Source organism: Talpa europaea (assembly GCF_964194135.1).
Source record: "Talpa europaea genome assembly, chromosome: 14".
NCBI classification, from domain to species: domain Eukaryota; kingdom Metazoa; phylum Chordata; class Mammalia; order Eulipotyphla; family Talpidae; genus Talpa; species Talpa europaea.
Genome location: NC_140082.1, coordinates 52,829,965 through 52,853,258, shown reverse-complemented (window position 1 = coordinate 52,853,258; position 23,294 = coordinate 52,829,965). Strand labels below are relative to the sequence as shown.

Genomic DNA, 23,294 nt, shown 5'->3' with positions numbered 1-23,294 from the left:
GCTAAAATGACTTTGCTTCTTCACACCCAATTTCTCTGTATTCACACATTCCCACTCCTACCTTTTGCTCAGAGACCCTCCTGCCCTGACAGACAAAACCATCCACATCCTAGATGAGAGCCTGGCACCCAGTGATTGCTGCAAAAACTTTTGTTGCCTTGATTATAAATTGATACTTTTATTAGTAATATATTATACATTAATTGAATACACTTAATTAGGGTGAACATTCAGCTCAGCTGCTATTAGAGTTTGCAAAGGAGTCACCAAGCATTTTCTGGGAGGATATAATATCTATCTGACCTAAGCAAACTTGGGGATACGGAGGCACGGCCCCTATCACCAGCCTCAGGCAACCAGGAAGAAAATTTAAAACCTCCATGATGCTACATGTGCCGTGCAAGGGAAGAGGATTATTCTGTCTGCTATTGGTACTGTGCTCTGGGGTGACCCCCGACCCCCCCCAACCCCTCACCCCTGCCACTAAGCCTCCTAATGGCACCTACAGACCAGAACCAGAAAACACAGACAGACTCTACCCTGAGCTCTGCCCGGGAAGGGGTTTCCAGCACAGAGGCCAGGAAAGAGTCTGGGGAGGGGATCCAACCAGACCACAAGACCAGCAGAGAATAGAATCCCTACGCTGAGGGTGTGGACTCTAAAAATTATATCCCTGAGTCTTCTCTGAAACCACAATACTCCCCAAGGAGCAGCCTGGGCCTGGCTGATTTGCATACCCAGCAGCTCTCTCCAGCAAGGGGATAAGACAGGCCTGGAGGGGAACCTGCCCAGCCTCAGCCTTAGGGAGCAGGATCAGGGACCCCACCATCCTGGACCCCTCTCCTCATGGTCCTCCTGGCTCATTGCACAGGTACCTAATCCAGGCTCATTGCACCCCAGGTCCAGGCTGAGAACCAGCCTGGCACTGACTCTGTGCTCAGGGGGGCTACATTGAAGGCCGATTCCCATGATTCTGCTTAGGCGGGGCCTGGTATGGGTAGACCCCTGCTGTGCTCACTGCCTGGTGTGAGCCCTAGGGCCTGTGCCTGCTAAGAGAAGTGGTGGGGAATTTAATCATTTGTCATAATGTCATTCACATCCAGGATCAGAGGACACTGAGGATGAGACTGAAGAAAGGGGATCCAGAAACCACAGGATCTGAATCAGGCCAGGCAAGAGGAGATGTTCTGGAATGGGTCCTGCACATTAACCCCCTTCTCCTTTTCTCCCTTGGATGTGACAGGAGGGTTAGTCACCATGAGGGAACACCAGAGTCATTCAGTAACAGTTTCCTACAGCCTCATCCTTGACAATCATGCACCATCTTCAGACTTCAAGACCTGATCTGAACGTGTTGAATTACTAATTTTACTTGCACAAGGTCAGACACATCAGGAATCATCTCCCAAACACACACAAGCCGGACGAGCTAAAATGACTTTGCTTCTTCACACCCAACTTCTCCGTACTCACACATCCTGCCTCCTACCATTTGCTCAGAGACCCTCCTGCCCTGCCACAAAACCATCCACATCCTAGATGAGAGCCTGGCACCCAGTGATTGCTGCAAAAACTTCTGTCCCTTGATTATACATTAATACTTTTATTATTAATATCTTTCCCAAGAATTAAATATAGTTAATTAGGGTGAACATTTATTTCAGCTGCTAGTAGAGTTTGCACAGGGATCACCAAGTATTTCCTGGAAGGACATAACATCTATCTGACCTGAGCAAACTCTGGGGACACTGAGGTACAGGCCCTATCACCAGCCTCAGGCAACCTGGAGGAAAATTTAAAACCTACATGACACCATGTGTGCTGTGCAAGGGAGGAGGTTTATTCTGTTCTGCTGCTCCGAAACAGCATCCTGGGGTGGGAACTTCCCCCACTAAGCCTCCTCATGGCACCTACAGACAAGAACCTGAAAACCCAGACAGACTCCACGCTGAGCTCTGCTGGGAAGAGGCTTCCAGCACAGAGGCCAGGACAGAGTCTGGGGAGGAGATTCAACCAGACCACAAGACCAGCAGAGAATAGAATCCCTAAGCTGAGGGTGGGGACTCTAAGAATAATATCCTTGAGTCTTCTCTGAAACACAGAACTCCCCAAGCAGCAGCCTGACCCTGGCTGATTTGCATACCCAGCAGCTCTCTCCAGCAAGGGGATAAGACAGGCCTGGGGGGAATCTGCCCAGCTTCAGCATCAGGGAGCAGGATCAGGGACCCCACTATGGCCTGGACCCCTCTCCTCCTGAGCCTCCTGGCTCATTGCACAGGTACCTTACCCAAGCTCATTGCACCCAGCCTAGGCTGAGGGACCAGCCTGGCACTGACTTAGTGGGGCTGCTGTGGGGGCCAGAATCCCATGATTCTGCCTAGGAGGGGCCTGGTATTGGTAGACCCTGCTGTGCTCACTGCTTGGTATGAGCCTGAGGGCCTGTGCCTGCTAAGAGAAGTGGTGGGGAATTTAATCATATGTCATAAACGTCATACACATCCAGGCTCATAGGACACTAAGGATGAGACTAGGGATGTGGGCAGCCAGGGGATCCAGAAACCACTAGATCTGAGTCCAGGCCAGGCAAGGTGAGATGTTCTGGGAATGAGTCCTGCACGTTAACACCCCTCTCCTTTTCTGCCTGCAGGCTCTGTGGTCTCCTACGAGCTGACTCAGCCACCCTCAGTGTCGGTGTCTCTGGTTCAGACGGCTAGGATGACGTGTCAGGGAAACAACATTGAAGATAAAGTTGCTTACTGGTACCAGCAGAAGCCAGGACAGGCCCCTGTGCTGGTCATGTATGATAGCATCCGGCCCTCAGGGATCCCTGACCGGATCGCTGGCTCCAGCTTGGGGAACACAGCCATCCTGACCATCAGCAAGAGCCAGGCCGAGGATGAGGCAGAATATTACTGTCAGGTGTGGGACAGCAGCAGTGATCATCCACAGTGACACGGGGCCATGAAGAAGTGAGACACAAACCCTTTCCCCATCTGGTCACAAACTCCTCTGGCCCAAGGGGGATGGGGACACAGCCATGAGCAGCTCTGACCTGGCCCCAGATCTTAGCACCCAGGCTCCTCCTCTGCCAGCCCCCAGGCTGGTCTGCAGTGTGTGTGTCAGGAGTGGATGAGGGCTCAGGGCAGGGTGTCCCGGCAAGTCTTTGAATTGAAGATACAGTGATGACATAAAGGACAGAGAGAAGAATAATCCTCTATTGTGTTAAAACATAAAATGAGTCACTCAAGAAATAGTCACTATATTTGAGCGAGTAACACAAAACTTCACAGTCAGGATACTCCTGCAAGGGAACTGAGGAAAGGCTTTCATAGGGAAGAGGCAGAAGCAAAGCAAACATATGACTTGCTGGTTAGATGTGAGCAATGCCTTGATATGGGAGTCTTGTGGCTCCTGGGCCTCAGATGTTGGTCTGAAACCTGAGGGTACACGGACGAGGCTCTGGTGCTGACACTGGCCCCTCAGGCTTCACAGCCAAGGCAGCCTCATGGACACCTTGTGTTGTGTGTTTAACAAGTTGTCACAGCCCTTTGATGTCCTTAGCGTGGTGACTGGGAGTATTGGCCAAATGTCCTGAAGAATCCCCAGAACCTCCCACCTTCCCCAACCTCTTGAAGTAGCACACTCCAGTGCGCCTCTGAAATTAGAATAGAGAAAACCATTGTAGTGCACACTGGAGAATGAATGTAGGACCTCTAAAGTCTTGATATGCACACACACACACACACACACACGCATGCACACACACAATATACCTCCTCAACACTGCTGGGGACCCCTGGCTGCTCACCAATGTGCCCTCTTGGGAGTCCTTGGTCTGAGAGAAGCTTTTTCCCAGCTGATGCCTCCTCTCTGAGAGACTCAGGGCCAATGATGCCCTGATGCCACATCCCAGGCCCTGCCGCCATCAGGAGGACCCTGCAGGGTCTCCCAGCTGAGTCTCAGTTATAAGCACATATGGCGGTGTCTGCAGTACCTGCCGTATCCTTCCAGCCCATCACCCAAAACCGCTGCATGGACCTGCATGTCAAATAAGCTTAAGAGGCCAAAGAACAGCACAGAGACCACTGCAGAGTCTGGAAAGTTTCCTAAGAGCCCAGATAAGATAGTTTGGGAGGAAACTGCTAGAGGAGTGTAGGGTAAGAGGAAATTGTCAGGATTCTCCCCTCTCCCACCACTGGCATGTAAGACCCACACCTGTAAGCATGCACATGTGCCTGATGGTAGACACCTGGAGTAGGGTGTGGGTGTGCAAACGTGGGCACACGTGGGCTGAGAGTTTGGGCATAGAAGGGCGGAGTCACAGGGATGACAGTGGTAGGAGACAGAGAAACAGCAGCAGGAACAGAGGAACAGAGACCATGAGCAAACACAAAGAGCCCAGAAAGGGTAAACATTCACCAGTAGGAGGGATTGGGGGGTTCCTACCTGCCATGTACCTGGTTGCCGCACTACAAATAATGTGAAAAGCTCAGAGCCTGAAAAAGCCACCGAGGGCTCCAGGACTCTCCTTTACCCATCTTCTTGGATCATAGAAAACCTGCTCTGTGCCTTGCTGGCAATACAAGGCAGAAGACCCACCCAAGGACGATAGCGTAACCCTCACAGATTTCACCCCCACCCCATCACTAGTGCCTGCTCCCCAGGCAGAGGACAATGGTCCAAAGTTAGTTTGAGAAATCATGAGAATTCACCTTAACATGTAGTAGATTCACCCAAATCAAAGGCTGCTCAGGTGCCACCTAAAGTGTAAAGGAAAATAGAAATTCCTGTGTCCAGGAAAACAGAATTTCCGGTGTCTCTCCAACGCACAGGGAGAGGGAATGCAAAGCACCCGGGACCTAACAGGAAATTCACCACACCTGGTACCTTATCAAAATGGCCTGCACAGAACAGGACATATGAGCTGTAATAAGTGCTACAGTCATTTATTCAGATTGTCCCAGAAGGTACAATTTGGAGAGCGTATCAGAAGTCGTTATTTTGCTATAGTCCACCTTCCTGAGGTCAGGGAGTGAGGGAACCTGCTAGGTGGAGACAAGAAGATACATTTTAAAAATGGCAACTGAACTTCTAGAATTGAAACTAAATATCTGAAACTAAACAATGCAGTGTCTGGAGTAACAGCATAGGAGATGCTACAAGTGAAAACCTACTGAAATTGATGACACAACAGTAGAAAATACTCAAAAGAAACAAAGACAGTAAATGCTATCAATGACCAGATTATCTTTGAGTTGGAGTCAAATTCAGCTAGCATGTGTAATGGAGAGGATAGTGAGAGAAGCTTGGGTTGTGTAGGTAGAACAGGTCTTTGAAAAAATAATGCCTAAAAATACTCAGGCTTTGTTGGCAAAAATAAGGGCATAAAACTAAGAAATTAGGACACCTTCAGCAACAAGGAAATAAAACGACCCAATTATGAGGGAGGGGGTAATGCACAGTGAAACCTGAATAGGCCTGAGTCCTATATCAAAGAGGCCACTTCTGCTGTCACATCGCTCCCTACCCTCCACCTCATGTATTATGACAACCCCCTGTCCTCATTGTCCCTTGGCAACTGATCCGACATCTTAAACAGAAAATGACCCTTCCGTGTTCTGTTCCAAAGTCCCATCCCCATGGATCCATCCACAAGATAAAGACCCAATGAGACACTTGACTGAATATTCTCTCAGGACACTACACCCTGCGATCCCTCAGCACAGGTCACCCCTCCTCACAACTCCATCCCATAGAGAAACACTGTGAAATTTCAGATTGTGCACAGGACCCAGGAAACTAGTGCCTGATTCTACACAGTCATGCTGACAACTCACATGGAAACAGCAGACTGTTCTGTGGGACAGGACAGGACCCTAATGACCATGGGCATCTCTTCCCACTGTGACCCCAGAAAGAACAGGCAGGGGGTCAAAGGATCTCCAACCACAGAGGATGGTTTGCTGACTAGGTGCTGGAGACAGGCTCCTGGGAGGACGGTCAGACATTGAGGGAAGAGAAGCACATGGCAGCAGGTTCAACCCTGGGGCTGGTGATGCCAGAGACAGAAGATTCTGGAAAGATAGACAGCTGACACCTTCAGGGCAGGCACTTGGGGTGACTAGGACTGCAATGACAGTGACCCACATACTAGGGGCTGACAAGTGAGATGTGTTGACTCAGGTCTGAGGATAATATCGATGAAGGCATTGGCAATGTTGGTTTTGGTTTGTTTTGTTTGGATTTTTTGTGTACTGTGAAGAGAATGTGGTCTGTCCCTCTCTTCAGCAATGGCTACTTTGCTGTGCTTCCTCAGCTTGTAGATTCTGCCCCCTTCTTCCATGGGCTCTCCCTTGGGAGTATCTGTCTCCAGATGACCCATCTTGCAAAGACCAGGTGAATAGGTTTAGCTTGTCAACCCAATTCAACCCACAGCCCAGTTCCTCCATGGTCAAGGCCTCCCTCTCCTTGAGGACACTGCAGATGGACGTTACATCACCAAGCTCTTGGGGATCAATCAGGTGGGCAGGACTGGAGGCCCACAAGGACACTGACCCTCCACTAATGACTGTCCATGGCTCCATCCTGCTCTCTTACCTTAATATGGTGACAAACCTCTGACAGGTGATGAGGTGACTTCGTTGGCCTCCCATGAGGACAAAAGAGACAAGCCCATTGTTGTCTCAGTGGAGGAGGGGTTCTGGTACAGCTGCTAACTGGATGAGGAGCCCCCAGGACACCTGCTGTTCTCTTTTCCATCTGCAGGTCTTGGATCTCTAGCCTGCCAGCTCAGCGCTGATGTGCTCATTCATCCCTCAGAGCCTCTGCAGCACCATGCGCCTCTGTGGACTGACTGGGAAGGATCAGAATCAGGTGCTACCTGTGCCCTGTGCCCATCTGCTACCTGTGCCCCAGCTCCCCACCCCTCAGTGAAGGCAGCCCACCCTGAGCTTCCTCGGGCCTCATCTGCCCACTGGGCTGTGTGATACCCTCATGCAGGACAGGTGTGCAGATCTATGGGATGAGGGCCCCTCTCTCAGAATGGGGTGGTCACAATGGTAATGAAATAATACTCTGCACGCAGTCTGATCAAGCATGAGGCAGATGTGCCCTAGTTCTGTCAGGACACCCCATGACTGTGTTTTAGGGAACCATGATCCTGCCCATGGGCATAAAGGCCTAGTAAGTAGAACAGGGATCTGAGAGGATATTACTTCTGCTATCTATGCAAAGGGCATTAAATAGGTTAGCCTGTTTATGAGTGTGAGTGTGTGTGGTGCCTGTGCAATTTGGTATTACAGTTAAATAAAACCATGTCAATGTGTCAAATCCAAAACATTTTATTTCCTTCACTTTTCTTATTCCTGTGTGCTCAGTATCCATGTTTATATTAAGAGATACGTGGATATGAATTTTAATAGAGGAGGAAGAAAAAATTTCTATGTTCTTAACACATGTCTAACCATTGAAAACAATTCATACTTATTAAATCCTTCAGTAGCAATCCCGAGAATAATTGTCTCATTTCACCCATTTCACAGATGGGGAAACTGAGGCATGGAGTGACGTGCAACTTACTCAAGTCAGAACTAGGAGAGTGACTGAGCCCACAGCCGATTCTCTGTCCCAGAATTCCCATGCGGAAACATGAAAGGCATCATGTTTTCCTCCTTTCCTCATCACAGGCCTCCTGAGCCCTCCTGTCAGGACCCCAGCTTCTGTATTCAGGCATCTGTCCTCCCTGAGTCTATGCAGTGAACAATCAGCTGATAACAGTGCTGGAATCTGATTCCCAGTTAAGTCTGAGTCGGTCTGTAACCAGAGCTGGGGACCCTCCTCCTGCGCCCTCCATGGCACAAAACACAGATTCTGTGTGGGTTGGACATGGGGACCTGAGACCTTGGTCAGGTTCAGGTTGAGGCCCTTAGGCTCAGGGCTCAGACAAGATTGAGACACACACCCTGGGGACTGGAGAGAGATTTGCATTGGCTGCCCCACCTCCTGGAGCTGCAGGCAGGGAGGATAAGACAGGAGCCTGGAGAGGCCAGTGCAGCTGGGCAGCCTCAAGGCAGAGCTCCTGGAAGCCTCCACCATGGCCTGGGTGTCCTTCTACCCTGTAACCCTCGTGGTCTCCACATGTCAGAGCAGCCCAGACACTCAGGGATTCCGCTCCCCGGTAAATCCTTCAAATCTCCCTCACCGTGATTCTTGAATCTTCTGTTCCAGGTCTCTGTGCTGTGCCTGTGCTGACCCAGACCCCTTCTGCATCTGCCTCCCTGGGGGCCTCAGCCAAGATCACCTGTACCCTGAGTAGGTAGCACAGCGCATTCACCATTAGATGGTTTCAACAGCTGCCAGGGTGGGTCCCGCGGCATGTGATGAATGTTGATAGTGATGGAAGACACGGCAAAAGGCAGGGGATCCCCGATCACTTCTCAGTCTCCAGCTCAGGGGCTGACCACTACTTGACGATCTCCAACAGCCAGCCTGAGGACGAGGCTGAGTATTACTGTGGCGCAGGATATTATATTGGTGGGCAAATGGGTAAGCCACAGTGACGCAAACAAAGGGGAAGTGAGGCCAAAACCTCCCTCCCCCGCCACCTTTTCCCCACAGGGCTCAGGATGAGCTACTCCCCATCTCCCTGCAGGACTCTGAGATCTTGACTCTTCTCCTTCCATCCCTGTGGCTCTGACCTCCTCCCAAACACCAGGACAGCGAGGGACAGAGGTTATCACTGAGGTCATTTGGACAACACAGCATCTGTGTCCTCCCTCAGGCCTGTGGGGTGATGCTGGGAGAGACAATAAGGATCCTGACCCTGAGAGAGGGTGTGGACAATGACCATAACCCAGAACTCACAGCCCGTGCCCACAGCATGGGCTCGGCTCAGAGAAGAGTGTGGAGACTCAGAGTTTCAAGGAATTGTCGGCAGGGAGTGTCCTGCTTCCTGGTCCCTATGGAGGGAGCAGGACTCCTGTCAGGACTGAGGTTCAGCAGAAAACATCTGACTCCAAGGGAGGCTGGACAGAGAGTTCTGAGCCCCATGGAGGGTCCAGACTGGGCAACAGTTGGGCATCAAAGAGCCTGTGAGAAGGTCTGCAATGGGAGAATAGGGGCACATTGGGGTTTCTAATGGGGTAGATTATCAGCTTGCGATGCTGAAAATGGCTCCACATCTGCCCACAGGACTTTGTAGGACTGACCAGGACACATCAAGGGAGCCCAGCAGCAGGGATGAGGGAGAGTGGATGCTCATGGTAGAAATGTAGACCCACCATCTCTCAACCTGTGGGGGACCCACCTCAAATGTATGTGGTTGGGGGGGAGCAGGTCACTGGACACACTGATTCTCCACAGCAGACATAGTGACTAAGTGTCCCTGGTCCCAGGCCCTGACCTTAGCTGGGTCAGAGGGCATCAGACTAGACCCCTGTTGACTGTCTCACAAGGTTATAGCTTGAGGGAGTCTGGTATCTGCCTGGGGCCTGGGTGACTCCTAAGTGGGCAGGAGAGGAAGGGGTGCTGGGGCTGGGGAGGGGTAGTCAGGGAGCAGGGGAGCAGGACCCAAGATGGACATCAGGGCTCAGTCCTGCAGGGAGCCTGACACCAGGATCACAGAGTCATGGGGCAAAGAGAATCTCCACCCTCTCCCCACTCCAGTGACCAGTTATTCTGACTGAAATTTTATAGTCACTGTGTCCCAAACAAGGTGTCCATGCACCCCCCCAGTGGGGGTTTCCTGCAGTCCTTCCACTGTGGGAGCAGGAGTCAGGGAACTGCAGGGACATGTGTCACACTCCATGTATGTCACACACGTCCACACCACCTGGGGTTTGTGGGTTACAATTTGGAATAAAGTGACACAGGAGCCTCCTATGGATGAGCGGGCAGATGTAGACGTGATGATGAGAATGTAAATGGGAGGCAGGTGAGGGTCATTCTCTGTCCTGTTAATGGTGCCCAACCAGGGAGGGAGCTGCCACTGCCAACCCGAGGTCAGACAGGGAACAAGTGCCCATGAGACGTGATTCTCATGGTCAAGGTTATGACAGGGGCAGGGGCAGGGGCAGGAGGAGACAACAGGCAGCTCTTGTCCTGGGAAGGTGACTGCTGAGCAGTGTGGAGCACAGGGGTCCTTGCAAGATTTTTCCCAAAACTTAAACTGAAGATTCTCCATGCAAGTGTGTGTGCGCCTGGCTCCGGCTCTGCAATTCTGGATTAAAACATGAAGACAAGCACCTGAAGCTGCTGCACTGAGGCCACACAGTGAGCACAGGAACCAAGGAGAAAACAGAGACAAGGTTTGAGCCCTGAAGACCTGATGAGTGATGAGTGATGAGTGACTTTGCGCCTGGGATTCAAAGTGCAGTGGCCAACCATGTCCAGGGCGGGCAGGAGGACTGCAGGGCCAGGACGCTACAAGCCCCCCAATCCCCAGGAATCTTTGAGCTTGCTTTTCCCTGGGCCCTCGCTGGCGTTCTCTCGTGTGCCCTCTGTGACCTTGCAGGTATGCCTCGTAGTGTCGTCCTCTGAGTGACGCCACCCTCATAGCGCTGACCTCTAGGCCAGGTGTGCACACTTATGGAGGCATGTCACACACCTACTCCAGGTGCCCACAATCAGGCAGGTATGTCCCTCGCCCATGTGCCCAAGCGCTTTCTGTGCCAACAGGATCAAGGCCGCAGACGAGAGCCACAAAGGCTAGTGGTCCAAAAAGCCTAAAATTGATTTACCTTACAAAAGTAATCACACCAGTCTGGAAGCCATTTGACCTGCTGGTGAATAGCATTTGACCCTGATCCCACATTACAGCATGGGCCTGGGATCCCAGGAATTTGAAAATATAATCCAGGGTCACCACTGGTCCCATCGTAGCAGCCTCTTACAACACTGCTGACAACAGTATAGCTGGTACCTTCCTGGATCCCACCCTTCCCACACCAGACCCTGAAGGCAAGTCCCTCCTGAGGGCTTGGCCACACATGGAAATAACCAAGCTGGCTGGGAGCCAAGGAGTAACCATCATGGGGGTGACACCTGGCAGACAAGCAGGCCTGGCCTTGATAACAACCACCTGCGTGCTAGCAAATTCACTTGATCTCTCATGTGCCAGCTAGTAGTGGACCCCACCGGAGTCTGTGCTCCCCCACATCCCAGAGGATGAGACACTGCACCCCTTCAGCATGTGTGTGTGCTCTTCCCCAATAACCAGCAGGGGGGCATAGCCCAGTTCCCACTCTTTCACCACAGATGCCTCCAGCCTCCATAGCCGCCTCCAGCAGACCAGAGGGCCCAGCCCACACACCACACACCACCAGGGTGAGAGGTTCCAGTCACACTACAAGGCCCACCTCTTGGTCCATGCCACACCCACAACCCACAGCCACAGGGAGGCAGTGCCAGTGCTGCATCCACCCCTGCCAGAAGCCCAGCAACCCCAAAGCACATGCAGCTAACCTACCAGTGAGCAGGCTCACACCAAAACAGTGAGCCTCCCTGGTTACCCTGCAGCTGGCAGGTGGCACTGCACATGGTTGCACCTAGCGGGCACCACGCAGCAGGTGACCCAGACTCACAAGGCACATCCTGTAGCTACACTGGGCAGCCGTGGGCCAATGTGCACCTGCAGCACCAACCCCTGAACACACCTGAGAAGGGGCTTGGGGTTAAATTCTAAGTGCCAGTGTCTGGCAGGACTGACAGCCCTACCCACACAGCCGCCCCGATTTGGCACAAGGTGGCACAACCATCAAGGGGCTCAGCTCAACACACAACTTGGGGAAACAGGAACTGCACTCCAGAAGGACACTCATCACAGCACATGACTAACCCTCAGGACCCAAACAGGTAGTGATGGTCCAGGTAATCACAGAGCACCAGGAAGATGGGGGACAGAAGAACATGACCCGTATGACAGAGCTAATCCTAGTAAGGAGATCTTTCTGTGGGGAAATGTCCAAACAGCCATAAGCTTTTGATGTGCTCACCATTGTTAGTCATTACGGAAATGCAATTCAGACCAAAATTAGGTACACTTTACCCTCACTAGCTTGTATAAATTAAAATTTCAGATAATAACAATGTTGACATGAAAGTGAAAACAGTCTGTAAATTGCCCTAATGACTAATCCTAAAGGTAACAGATGATCCAACAATTCTGTTCATAACATATACCCAAGAAAAGTGAAAACATACCCACAAAAAAACTTGTATAAAAATGTTGTTGTTGCACAAAATTAACAGGCAACTATAAATCAGATACACTCTGCAGGGGAGGGGAAGAGAGAGGGATCAGAAGAGGGGTGGGAAGAGCACAAGGGACTATGGTGATGGTGCATGGGTGAATTGGGTGGTGAGAATTTTGCCAGGACTACACCTGAGAGGAGAGAGTATGCATTGTACAAGAGGAAGAATGATGTAAAATTAAAAAAAAGAATATATATATATATATATAAAGTTTGTTGCAGTTTTATTATTCCTAATAGCCAAATGATGGAAACAACCCAAATTCCCATCAATGAATGAATAGATCAACTGACCATGGTGTGTTCCTAACACAGAATATTACTCAGCCATGAAGTGAAAAAAAATCCTGCTCCATGCTACAGTGGGATTGAATCCAGGAAATGCTGTGCAATGACAGGAGTCAGCATTAAGACCACACACTATGTGGGCCTCCCCTGGTGGCACAGAAGTTGAGCGCTGGGCTGCGAAGTTGCCTGCAGCCTCTGCAGCGCCAGTTCTGATCCCCGGCTGCTGGCGAGGGTCCCACATGGCACGACAGACCTCTCCTGCCACGCCCGCTGCTCCACTCAGCAGTGTATTTCGTCAGTCTGCCTGCTCTGCTCCCCGCTCTGGCTCTGGTGAATTCTCTCACCCTCCCGCACTTCTGACTGTACCCAGTGCTTGCATAAATAAATAAATATTAAAAAAAAAGTCCACACACTCTGCAACTCTATTTATGTAAAAGTCCTGAATAGAGACATGTAATGAGAGACACAGAAACTTATCTGGTTGCTTAGAACTGGGGTGTTTGGAGGCAGAAACTGGAGGATGGTGGTGGGTTTCATTTTAGTCAAATGACACTGACAACACTTCTGCCAGAACTGGGCCATGTGGTTGCCAGGCTAAAAGAACCTGTGAAGAGTGACCAGGTTAGAGATAGATGGAACAGCACACAGGGAGATTAGTGAGGACTCTCTGCTTCTTCTGAAAACCAGCTATGCCGTTGCTCTCTCCAACCACAACATGGAAATTCCTAAGAGCACAGGCATGTCATAATCATGCCATAGACCCCGGAAGGAATGTGTGCAAGACTGAAGTGGGAGTCACAACATTTGCAGGAGGATGTTCTCCTGTCTCTCTTGAGTACAGTCACCACCAAGGCCCCATGATGGCTCTGCACACACAGCTGGCCCCTTTAAAAGCCATTCCCTGAGGGCCTCCCCTGGTGGTGCAGCGGTTGAGGGCTGGGCTGCGAAGCTGCCCACAGCCTCTGCAACGCCGGTTCGATCTCCGGCCACCGGCGAGGGTCCCACGTGGCACGCAGACCTCTCCTGCCACGCCCGCTGCTCCCCTCAGCAGTGTACTTCATCCCTCTGCCTGTTCTGTTCCCTGCTCTGGCTGTGGTGAATTCTCTCACCCTCCCGTGCTTCTGACTGTACCCAGTGCTTGTATATGTATAAATAAATTAAAAAAAAGAAGTATCCTACTGAAAAAAAAAAAGCCATTCTCTGAATCCTGTTCTCCCCAGTGCCACCCTGTGACCTGATAGTCCTTGCAGGTATGACTCAGGTAGGTCCTGAACCTTCTTCCTCTAAACGGACATGCTCAGATTTTCCTTGTTGATCTGAGGCCTCTGTACATCACCTTGAGGTAAACCAGGGCCACATATGGAAGAGTAATTCACCCTTGGGTCAGCAGCCCACGGAGCAGGAAGACACCACCTGACATGCTGCTTCTGAATCCACTCTGATGCCCCTGACCTCCTGCAGCCTGTGCAGAGTAGCCACCAGGAGGCAGGAAAGAGCCACATGTGTCAGGGTTTTTAAAGCATCCTGGAGAGGGTGACAGGAGGGTTAGTGACCATGAGGAAACAACAGAGTAAATATGTGACATTTTATCACAGTTTCATCCTTGACAATTGTGCATCCATTTTCAGACTCCATGGACTTCTGATTTGAATCTTACAGAACTGCTGGTTTCACTGGCACAGGTTCAGACACATCAGTACCAAGCCCCTAAACACACACAGACCAGTCCAGCTAAAAGAACATCACAGTCCTCATCTGACTTCTCTGTGGTCACAGCCCCCTCCCTCACTTTGCTCTGAGATCCTCTTGTCCCACCAGACACACTGCTCTGTCTTTCTGGATGAAAGCCTGACACCAAGAAATTCCTTGTAAACCTTTGTTCTCTTGATTATAAATTGAGACATTTATTAATACCTTTCCCCAGGCAATTAAATACACTTAACAATGATGAACATTGGTTGGACTGCTCGTAGAGTTTGCACATAGGCTCCAAGCTTTTCCTGGGAGCACATGACATCTATCTCATGAGCACACTCTGCGGATACTGGGCACAGTCCCTATGGCCCGCCTCAGGACACACACTTGGACATAAAGTTAATAACCTCAATGACTCCATGTGTACTTTGCAAGGAGGAGGTTTATTCAGTTTCCACTACTCAGGTACTACACCCTGGGGTGGGACCTGGTCCCACTAAGCCTCCTAATGGCACCTACAGACCAGGATCACAAACACAGACAGACTCCACGCTGAGCTCTGCCTGGGGAGGAGATGGATGACAACTGCATGAGACTAGCAGAGGAGGATCCCTAAGCTGAGGGTGGGGACTCTAGAAATTATCCCTCCCTTTCCTGTGTCCCTGGTGGCTGAGTCTTCTCTGAAACCACAAACCTCCCCAAGCAGCAGCCTGGGCCTGGCTGATTTGCATACCCAGCAGCTCTCTCCAGCAAGGGGATAAGACAGACCTGGGGGGGAAACTGCCCAGCCTCAGCCTCAGGGAGCAGAATCAGGGACCCCTCCATGGCCTGGACACCTCTCCTCCTGGGCCTCCTGGCTCACTGCACAGGTGCTGAACCAGACTCTCTGCACCCCAGCCTCTGGGCTCTTGGACCAGCCTGTTTCTGACTCTGAGTTCAGCAGGGGCTGCCTGTGGGGTCAGGGTACTCATGACCCTGTGCAGAATAGGGAGTTGGAGGCTGAGACCCCCAACTATGCTCACTGTTCGGTGTGAGCCTGCAGGCTTGGATGGTCAATAGAAAGGGAGGGCTGTTTATTCTTTTGTAAAATCACCATACATCAGTCAGGCTCAAGGGGCACTGAGGATGAGACTGAGGGAAGGGGACACACAGGGCAGCCTGACAACCACTGGATCTCAGGCCAGGCAAGGGGATGTTTCTGCGAATGGGTCCTGCTATTAAACCCCCCTCTCCTTTTCTCCCTTGCAGGCTCCGTGGTTTCCTATGAGCTGACTCAGCCACCCTCAGAGTCGGTGTCTCTGGGAGAGACGGCCAGGATGACGTGTCAGGGAAACAACATTGGAAGTAAAAGTGCTAACTGGTACCAGCAGAAGCCAGGCCAGACCCCTGTGCTGGTCATTTACAATAATAACCAGCGGCCCTCAGGGATCCCTGACCGGTTCTCTGGCTCCAACTCGGGGAACACGGCCACCCTGACCATCAGCGGGACCCGGGCCGAGGACGAGGCTGACTATTACTGTGCAGCAGGTGATGGCAGTGGGAGCAGCTGGCATTACTCACGGTGACACAGACAGATGGGGAAGTGGGACAAGAACCTCCCTCCCAGGCCTGGTGCTCACTCCCACAGACCTCAGAGGCATCCTGTGGGGGCCCATTCAGGGCTGGGAGACTCTGAGCAGCTTCTTTGTTCTCAGGGCTGCTGTTCCCCTGCTGAAATAGAGAGGGTGGGAGTCTGATCTGAGCTCTGAGACTCTTGTCAGCATCCATTTCTTCAAGGTCCCTCAGGGAAGGCCTCCAGGGCAGCCAAGGCCTCTCCAAGCTCAGTCTCTTCACGTGTCCCGGGGGTGCTGAGAGGAGTCAAAACTCAGGAAGGACAGTGTCTGGCTCTGGGCGGCCCCTCACTCTGGTGGTCATTCTTGTTATTAGTTTAGGATCACCCTGCACTGGAGCCCAAGCCCGCTTGTTGGAGAAGGGCCCCATGGGAGGGGTGGGGATGGGGCAGCAGCAGTGTCCTCCAGACTCCCTGCTCCTTTGTAGGTTGACATCTGAGCATTTTCTCTTTTTTTTTAAGTTAATTTTGTGTTTATCTTCATTTTTTCTTGACTTTTCTTTTTTTTAGTATTTTATTTATATATTTTTTACATCATGTTTTTCCCCACCCCCTGCTCCCGCCACAGGTGTAGTCCCAATAGAATTTCCTTCACTAACGCACCCGTGTATCATCACCTCAGTCCCCTGTTCTCCTCTCTCTCTCCCTCTGATCCCTCTTCCTTCTGCTCCCCTGCAGGATGTCACTGATTTATAATTGTCTGATATTTTTCTTTTCCCTTCTGACTTATTTCACTGAGCATAATTCCTTTTAGCTCCATCCATGTTGCTACAAATTGCATGAGTTTATCTTTTTTGATTGCTGAATAGTATTCCATTGTGTATATATACCATGTCTTCTTGATATATACACAATGGAATACTATTCAGCAATCAAAAAGAGATAGACATCTGAGCATTTTTATCAGAAATTTATAAGGGCCTCCCTGGTGGTGCAAGGGGTTAAGCATAATTACTATGAAGCAATCTGCAACTACTGCAGCACAAGTTCGGTCCCAGGTAAGAGTTGGATCCCAGGACAGCCAAAGAGGTGACCCACATGGCACAGCAGACCTCTCCTGGTTTGCCCACTGCTCCCCTCAGCAGTATATTTCAGTCAGTCTTCCTGTTTTGTTCCCCACTCTGTCTCTGATGAATCCTCTCATCCCCAGCAACTCTGGCCTACTTCCTGGTTCTTGTATGTGTAAATAAATAAACATTTTTTTAAAAAAAGAAATTTATAAAATGTTCACATCACTCTTTTACATTATTAGATGGAAGCAAATGTTATCAGGTTTTGATGGTCTCTCTTTTGAAAAATTCTTCTCTGTCATTTACAATGGTTTCATCTTTCCTTCTTGAATTTTGCCCCATACCACACTTCTTACTGATTTGATCTATGCATATTTTTTTTTATAACTGGAAGTCTCTTATTCATTATCCCTTCATACTTCAGTCTTAAAAATATGCAATTAAATATGTGTTTACTATCCTGTGATTTTAAGTGTTCATCGATTCTCTTCCTCCTAGAGATATCAGCATAACTTTTAGTAGCAAAAATTTAATCAAAACAAGATTAACATATTAAGAGTTTCATAAATAATTATTAAATAATGTTGGCTCATGGATACACTGCTCAATGCAACTTTCTGAATAATGCAGCAGAGTCTGACTTCAGTCTGTTCTTGCTTCTACTTTCATATGAGACTCAGAGAAAGTTCAGTCTCGAAAGCAGGAGTTGTAGAATACAGTGACTTTCACCATCCTGAACTCCTTCCTAGTTCCATGCCAAAAATCTTAGTCATCGATGGACAAACTTTATTGTCAACAGCCTATTAACTGACAGTTTTCATGCTATTCTACTTTTGCTGAAGGCTAAGATTTCAGTTTTCACAGCAGCAACCCCCTTTCTGAAAAGGAGGGTTCCTTGCTCCACCTGCTGGGGGAACTGCCCATAGACAGCCTGGCATCGTGGGCCAGCCCTTCCCATGAAGCAAGCCACCTCCCTCTGTGCAGCGTCCCTGGACTAGAGTAGGGCCTCCAAGCCTGATCAGTGCGAGGGTCTGAAGACCAGACCCACAGACACCTGGGAGGGCTCAGAAGGGGAATCCAAACAGCAGAATCCTGTGGGATCTCTGAGGACGAAGGTCTGGCTGAGCCCTCCCTCTGTCCATCCTTCTCTGACCCATCCCTGGCACAGGGGTGGCCCAAGCACTCTACCTGTAAACCTCCTACCAGCTGATCCCACCCCAGAGGTGGCATCCACCAGCCATTTGTCACCTATGTTCTCAAATCTGGGATCTGCACCAAGAAGTCTTGACCAGAACTTAGTAGTCAAGCCTATTACTCTTTCACTAAGAGTCCACTTGTATAAAATGATATATTTTAAAAGATTGGGGAAAATTAAAATATTTGCAGTCCTATTGCATCTTTGCCAATATAGTATCTTGAGAAAACTGCTTTCCTATTTTCATATGCTTTCAGTATATTTTTTCCTTCAAAATGCAAGGTTGCTGCTTTGAACCATTCCATCTCTAGAATAATCCAACCATGTGAACTAAATGCCAAAGCAAGTTGTCAATGTCAAATGTATTATTAATACATACTTCTGTTAGAAATCGCCTGACACTTTGTCTCTATATATATGTATATATTTGTATATAATATGTATGTGCTAATGAGCATTTTGAGGAGTATCATAACATGACTGAAAATTTAAAAATGTGTATGGTGAAAACATTAAAATCATGTAGATCTCGGTGATCACTTGTCTACATTATGATAATCTTGAAAACAGGAAAGTCCTTAGGCTATATATATATCATTATTTTTCAATATACAATGCAATCACTACTATTAGGTGCCACAGCTATATAGTTACAAATAAATGTGAGGGCATTGTTCGGCTTCTAGAAATAATGAAATAAAAATGGAATATAAATCACATTCGCTTTGTTAGGCATCAGGAAAGGAGCATTTTGTGTGAATATAGCAAGGAAAACTGGACCACCTGCTAAGGACTTCAGGCTTCAGGTCAGTAGTAAACCCACATAGACAGGTAAGGCAGGAACCACTGGGTACTGGACCCGCCCCTTGGCCCCCACCTGAATCCCTACTCACCCACTTCCCACTTCCTTCTCCCTTCCCTCTCTTCCCATAGCCCGCCCCCCTCCCCTTTGGGTAGAGACCCTGTGGATGGAGGGCAGTTCCTGGCTCTGTGGCTTCTGGGCAATAACAGGTTTCTGGGAGTTCCTGAGAGTCAGGATTAGAAGTGAAACTAGTAAGACACTCTGCTTGCATGCGAAATTTAAGAGAGTGCCCCAAAACTCAGTAATCAAGATAAGTAACATTTAATACAATATTTTTAAAAATGGAAATCAGTGCAAAACAAAATTCCATTGTAAAGAAAACATCAAAACTGGAGGTAGGACCTCCCCTGGTGGCGCAGGCGGTTGAGCGCAGTGCTGTGAAGCTGTCCGCAGCCTCTGCAGTGCTGGTTCAATCCCAGCCGGCAGGCGAGAATTCCACATTGCGGCCGCAGACCTCTTCTGTTGCACCTGCTGCTCCCCTCAGCGGTGTATTTCATCAGTCTGCCTCTTTTGCTCCCCGCTCTGTCTCTGGTGAATATTCTCACCCTCCCATGCATTTGGCCTGTACCCCGGTTCTTGTATAAATAAATAAATAAATCTGGGGGGGGGGGGAACTGGAGGTAAAGTTAGGATCCGAGACTGTGTGACACCCTTCAATGGCCTCCTCCCTGATTGCCCCCTCCCCCGTTCCAGGAGTCATGTGGGTGCTGGGGAAGATGCAGAACCAGAGTCCCACCCCCAGATCCCCTCTTCTGCCCTCCTACACTGGAGCTGTACCGGTCTGCCTCCTTCAGGCTCTGATCTCTGGTCCATTCTAGGGCTTCTCGTCCCTCTCTATTGCTGGTCTCTGCTGCCCTCTACTGGACTCTTCCCTAAAGGCTGCACTCCAAGAAGCTGGCTGGGGAAATTAGAGGTCAAAGAATTTTCCAAAGCCCCATACACTCAGGTTCCAGTCTGGCCCTGCCCCGTGTCCATAAGGGCAGGTCCTCCCGGATCCTGGCTGGTGCCAGTGAGTCGCAGGACACAGTCTGTACACCTGTGTGTCCTAGAAAGACATTCTCAGTCGCTGTGCCTTAGCTTCCTCATCAGCAGGCGCTAGAAGGTCCTCACCAGGTTGGTGAATCCGTAACACCTACAGAAGGAGCAGGATTCTCTCCCCATTTGCAAAGGACATGAGGAGGTAGGGATTCACCCCCAGAATGACCAGAGTTGCTGCAGTCTCCAAGGTTAATGGAAACCCCTCAGAGCTGGTTCAGGCGCTGCAGAACTGATCTAACTTTGAGGACTGAGAGATTCCTTGACGTTTGACATGCCCAGATGGATACTCGGTCATCCTCTGCCTCAGAACCTCCAAGCCCCATCCCTGAGATGGTCCAGATGAGATGAGCAGGGCCAGACCTTGAGTGAGAGAGGGTGGGGAAGGGGCACCTGTGCCAGGATAGAGATGTCCACAGTGGCCACAGGCAGAGTCTCTGGGACCTGTGGGTTGGAGCATGGTCATTGGGAACTGACCAGCAGGAGGCAGGGGTGCCCTCTGATGTGGAACAAGGACAGGGACTGGGCAGGGAAACCCCCTTTGCTCTGACCACAGTGGGACACAGAGGAGCCAGGATCTTGAGCGGGGTGTCCGCCTAACACAACAGCTGAAAGCTGACTCCTCTGGCCCTGGCCTGAATGCAGGCCAGGGAGGAATTGGTGTCAGGGGGCTGGAGCTGGTTGCGGTTTTCACAGCTGGGAAGGCCCAGCACATCCCTCAAGGGTCCCCAGGGTTCAACCAGACTCGGATTTCCGACCGACCGCAGCAACCACAGGAGGATGTGGTCTGCCACAGCGGCTGCCCTGAGCTTGTTGCAGGTGCAGGGAGGAGGGGGAGGGCAGCCAGGCATGCTGCATTTAGGGACAGCCCCTTCTTTTCCCCAGGACCTGGGGCTGTCCCTAAATGCAGCAGGAGAACCATAACTTCTGGGTCCTTGTCTGGGGTGAGTGTCACTCCCACACAGTGGTTCTAGGGAGGGATCAGCTTCAGTTTGGACCCTTGCCTCAGCCCCCAATGATCAAGGAGCCCAGGTAAGAGGCAGGAGTGGTCAGGCATAGTGACAAAGAGAAGCTAGAGTGGATCAGGGGCCTCCTAAGGGCTTCCCCATACCCTGCATAATGTTTAGGTTCCCTCACGCCAATACCATTCTGTGCCTTGCAACATCTCCAACACTGGTGGGGTGGGGGGAGTTGTGTGACCCAGTCCACAGCACAGAAGCAGTGTTTGTGGAGTGGAAAGAGCCAGCCTGGAGGTCCTTGAAGCTTGCTCTGATGATTTTGGTTTAACCATTGAATCATGATTACCACCAGCAACATCATTTCTTTCTTCCTCCTCATTATCAACAATTTCAAGGATTGTGAAGAGTCTGGGAATTTGCCCTATTTGCACACTAAAAGGTCAGCCTGCACCGTTTCATGGATGGGGACAGAAGACACAGTCCGCTGGGGCAAAGACAAAGGCCAGTTTATTACTCACAGCAATAACAGCAGCCGAAGTATCAGCATCTTCCTGCACAGGGTGATGCAGAAAAGGCCGGGGGCAGCTGCACATCCCGGCTTGGGGATACCAAATCTTTTATACTGACTGATAAACAAGTTTTGTCTCTACCAGCCAGGTTGCTCACTATACACACATCCTCGAGAAGGTGGTCCAAAGCAGACAATCAAGGCCAGCCTCCCGAGACCCAGAGACCCTGACCCCATAATCATTACCCATCTCAGTAAAAGGAAGTCTCAGGCTTTTTGTCTATTGCCACATCCCATGAAATAGGCTGGACTCATTTTCACCAGTTGCAGCAACAAAGTTAAGGCATGTGGGATTCAAAACACTGCCAGGCAACTCGATGGGAGCCACCAGTGTAGTCACTTTGGTAGCCCGGGGAGAATCCTATAGAGTTGCTGAAACAGGAAACTGGGCCATGAGGGAGCTGCAAATTTGGGCTTCTTGTACTAGAAAATGCAACCACAAAAAAAAAAGCGAGAGGGCAGGCGCTCAGAGTGACAGGCAGCACCTGTGACCTGCCCAGCCCAGGGGCATCTCAGAAGGGAAAGTCGGCTGCTTTGAGTTCCCCCAGACTTGGAGCGCGTGAGCCAGAGTGGCATAATCACCAACACAGCCCTGGAGCGAGCAAGGCCCAGACCTGGTGGCTCAGTGGCATCCAGAAAGTACTGAACGTGCTGAAACAGCAGAGTCCTCATCTTCAGGTGGGGGAGACAATCTTAGCTCAGCTGCTGCCACTCCCTCCTGGTGTCAGCACTAAACAGCGTCACGCTCATCACTATTTGATGTTATAATCCTGAGCTTTGAAACAGACCTCAACCTAAAACACCTGTACAGCTTGTGGCCCTTGCACCTCTATTCAGCACGACCCAAATCTTGTGAGCAAAGCACTGCCTTCCAGGTAGGCAGGGGTCTAGAAATGCAGAAGGCAAGTTCATTCCTAGATTTGAGCTCACCCTTCACCCCACTCCAGGAACGATCTTGAGCCCTGGCCTATTGTCCTTGGACCTCGGTTTTCTCATTTGTAAAAGAGGGACCCCTGCCCCATGCCAAGGGGTTGTTCTGAAGGGAAAAAGTAAAAGGGTAGTAAGGGGGCAGGTGCTTGTTCACCACCTGTATGTGCTAAAGCCATTCATGCTCGGCACCTCCCTGCAGCAAAGGAGCTCTCGCAATTTGACAGATAAAGAAACTGAGGTTTGAATGTCTCCAAAATTCATTAGCTTAACATAACTCCTCAAGTGGGGGGTACAGCATCATTCCTGGCAGGGCCCTTGCCTGCCTGAAAGCTGAGTCAGGAGATGACCAGGGGCACTGGCCAGGTTTGGCCAGTCCAGAGAAGAAGTTTTGTCTCAACTGGCTGAAGTGGAGTGTGCTGGGGTGCAGTCTAGGGGACTGGTGAAAAGAGAAGCCCTAGCTCCACCTTAAGGAACTCAGACCTTGGGGACTTCTGTTCCACTGGGCACCCGGAGGCCCTGCAGGCCACCCCCCACACTTCCCCTCCCCCAGAGAGATGCACCACAGACCCAGAGCCACCCTCAGGGAATGGGCCAGAGCAGGTGTGCCCCGCCCAGGTCCCAGGGGTGGAGCCAGCAGCTGTTGGCAGATGCCATTCTGAGAGATTTCCAGGGGTAACCACTATGCACCCTGAAGGGGCCGGCACTGGGGGCAGCAACCAGAGAAGGTCCATGCAGCGGATGGGGCCACATGGGCCTGTGGCACTTGCCAACCCTCCCCTTCATGGACCCCATGTAGCAAACTGGCTTGATTCAGCGGCTCTGACCCTGAGTGCTGATGAGGCTCAGTCCAGGCCAGGTGGACTGTGAGGCCCCAGGAGCAGTGACGGGAAGCAGA

The 23,294-nt window shown here is 50.5% G+C and overlaps 1 protein-coding gene across 1 annotated transcript in view; it reads left to right on the top strand.

The window, feature by feature from the left end:
• The window catches only part of LOC311184407 (immunoglobulin lambda-1 light chain-like), a gene marked incomplete at its 5' end in the record, with an annotated part of 180,919 nt that overhangs the window by 149,251 nt on the left and 8,374 nt on the right, over positions 1-23,294 (top strand). The window lies entirely within an intron of this gene.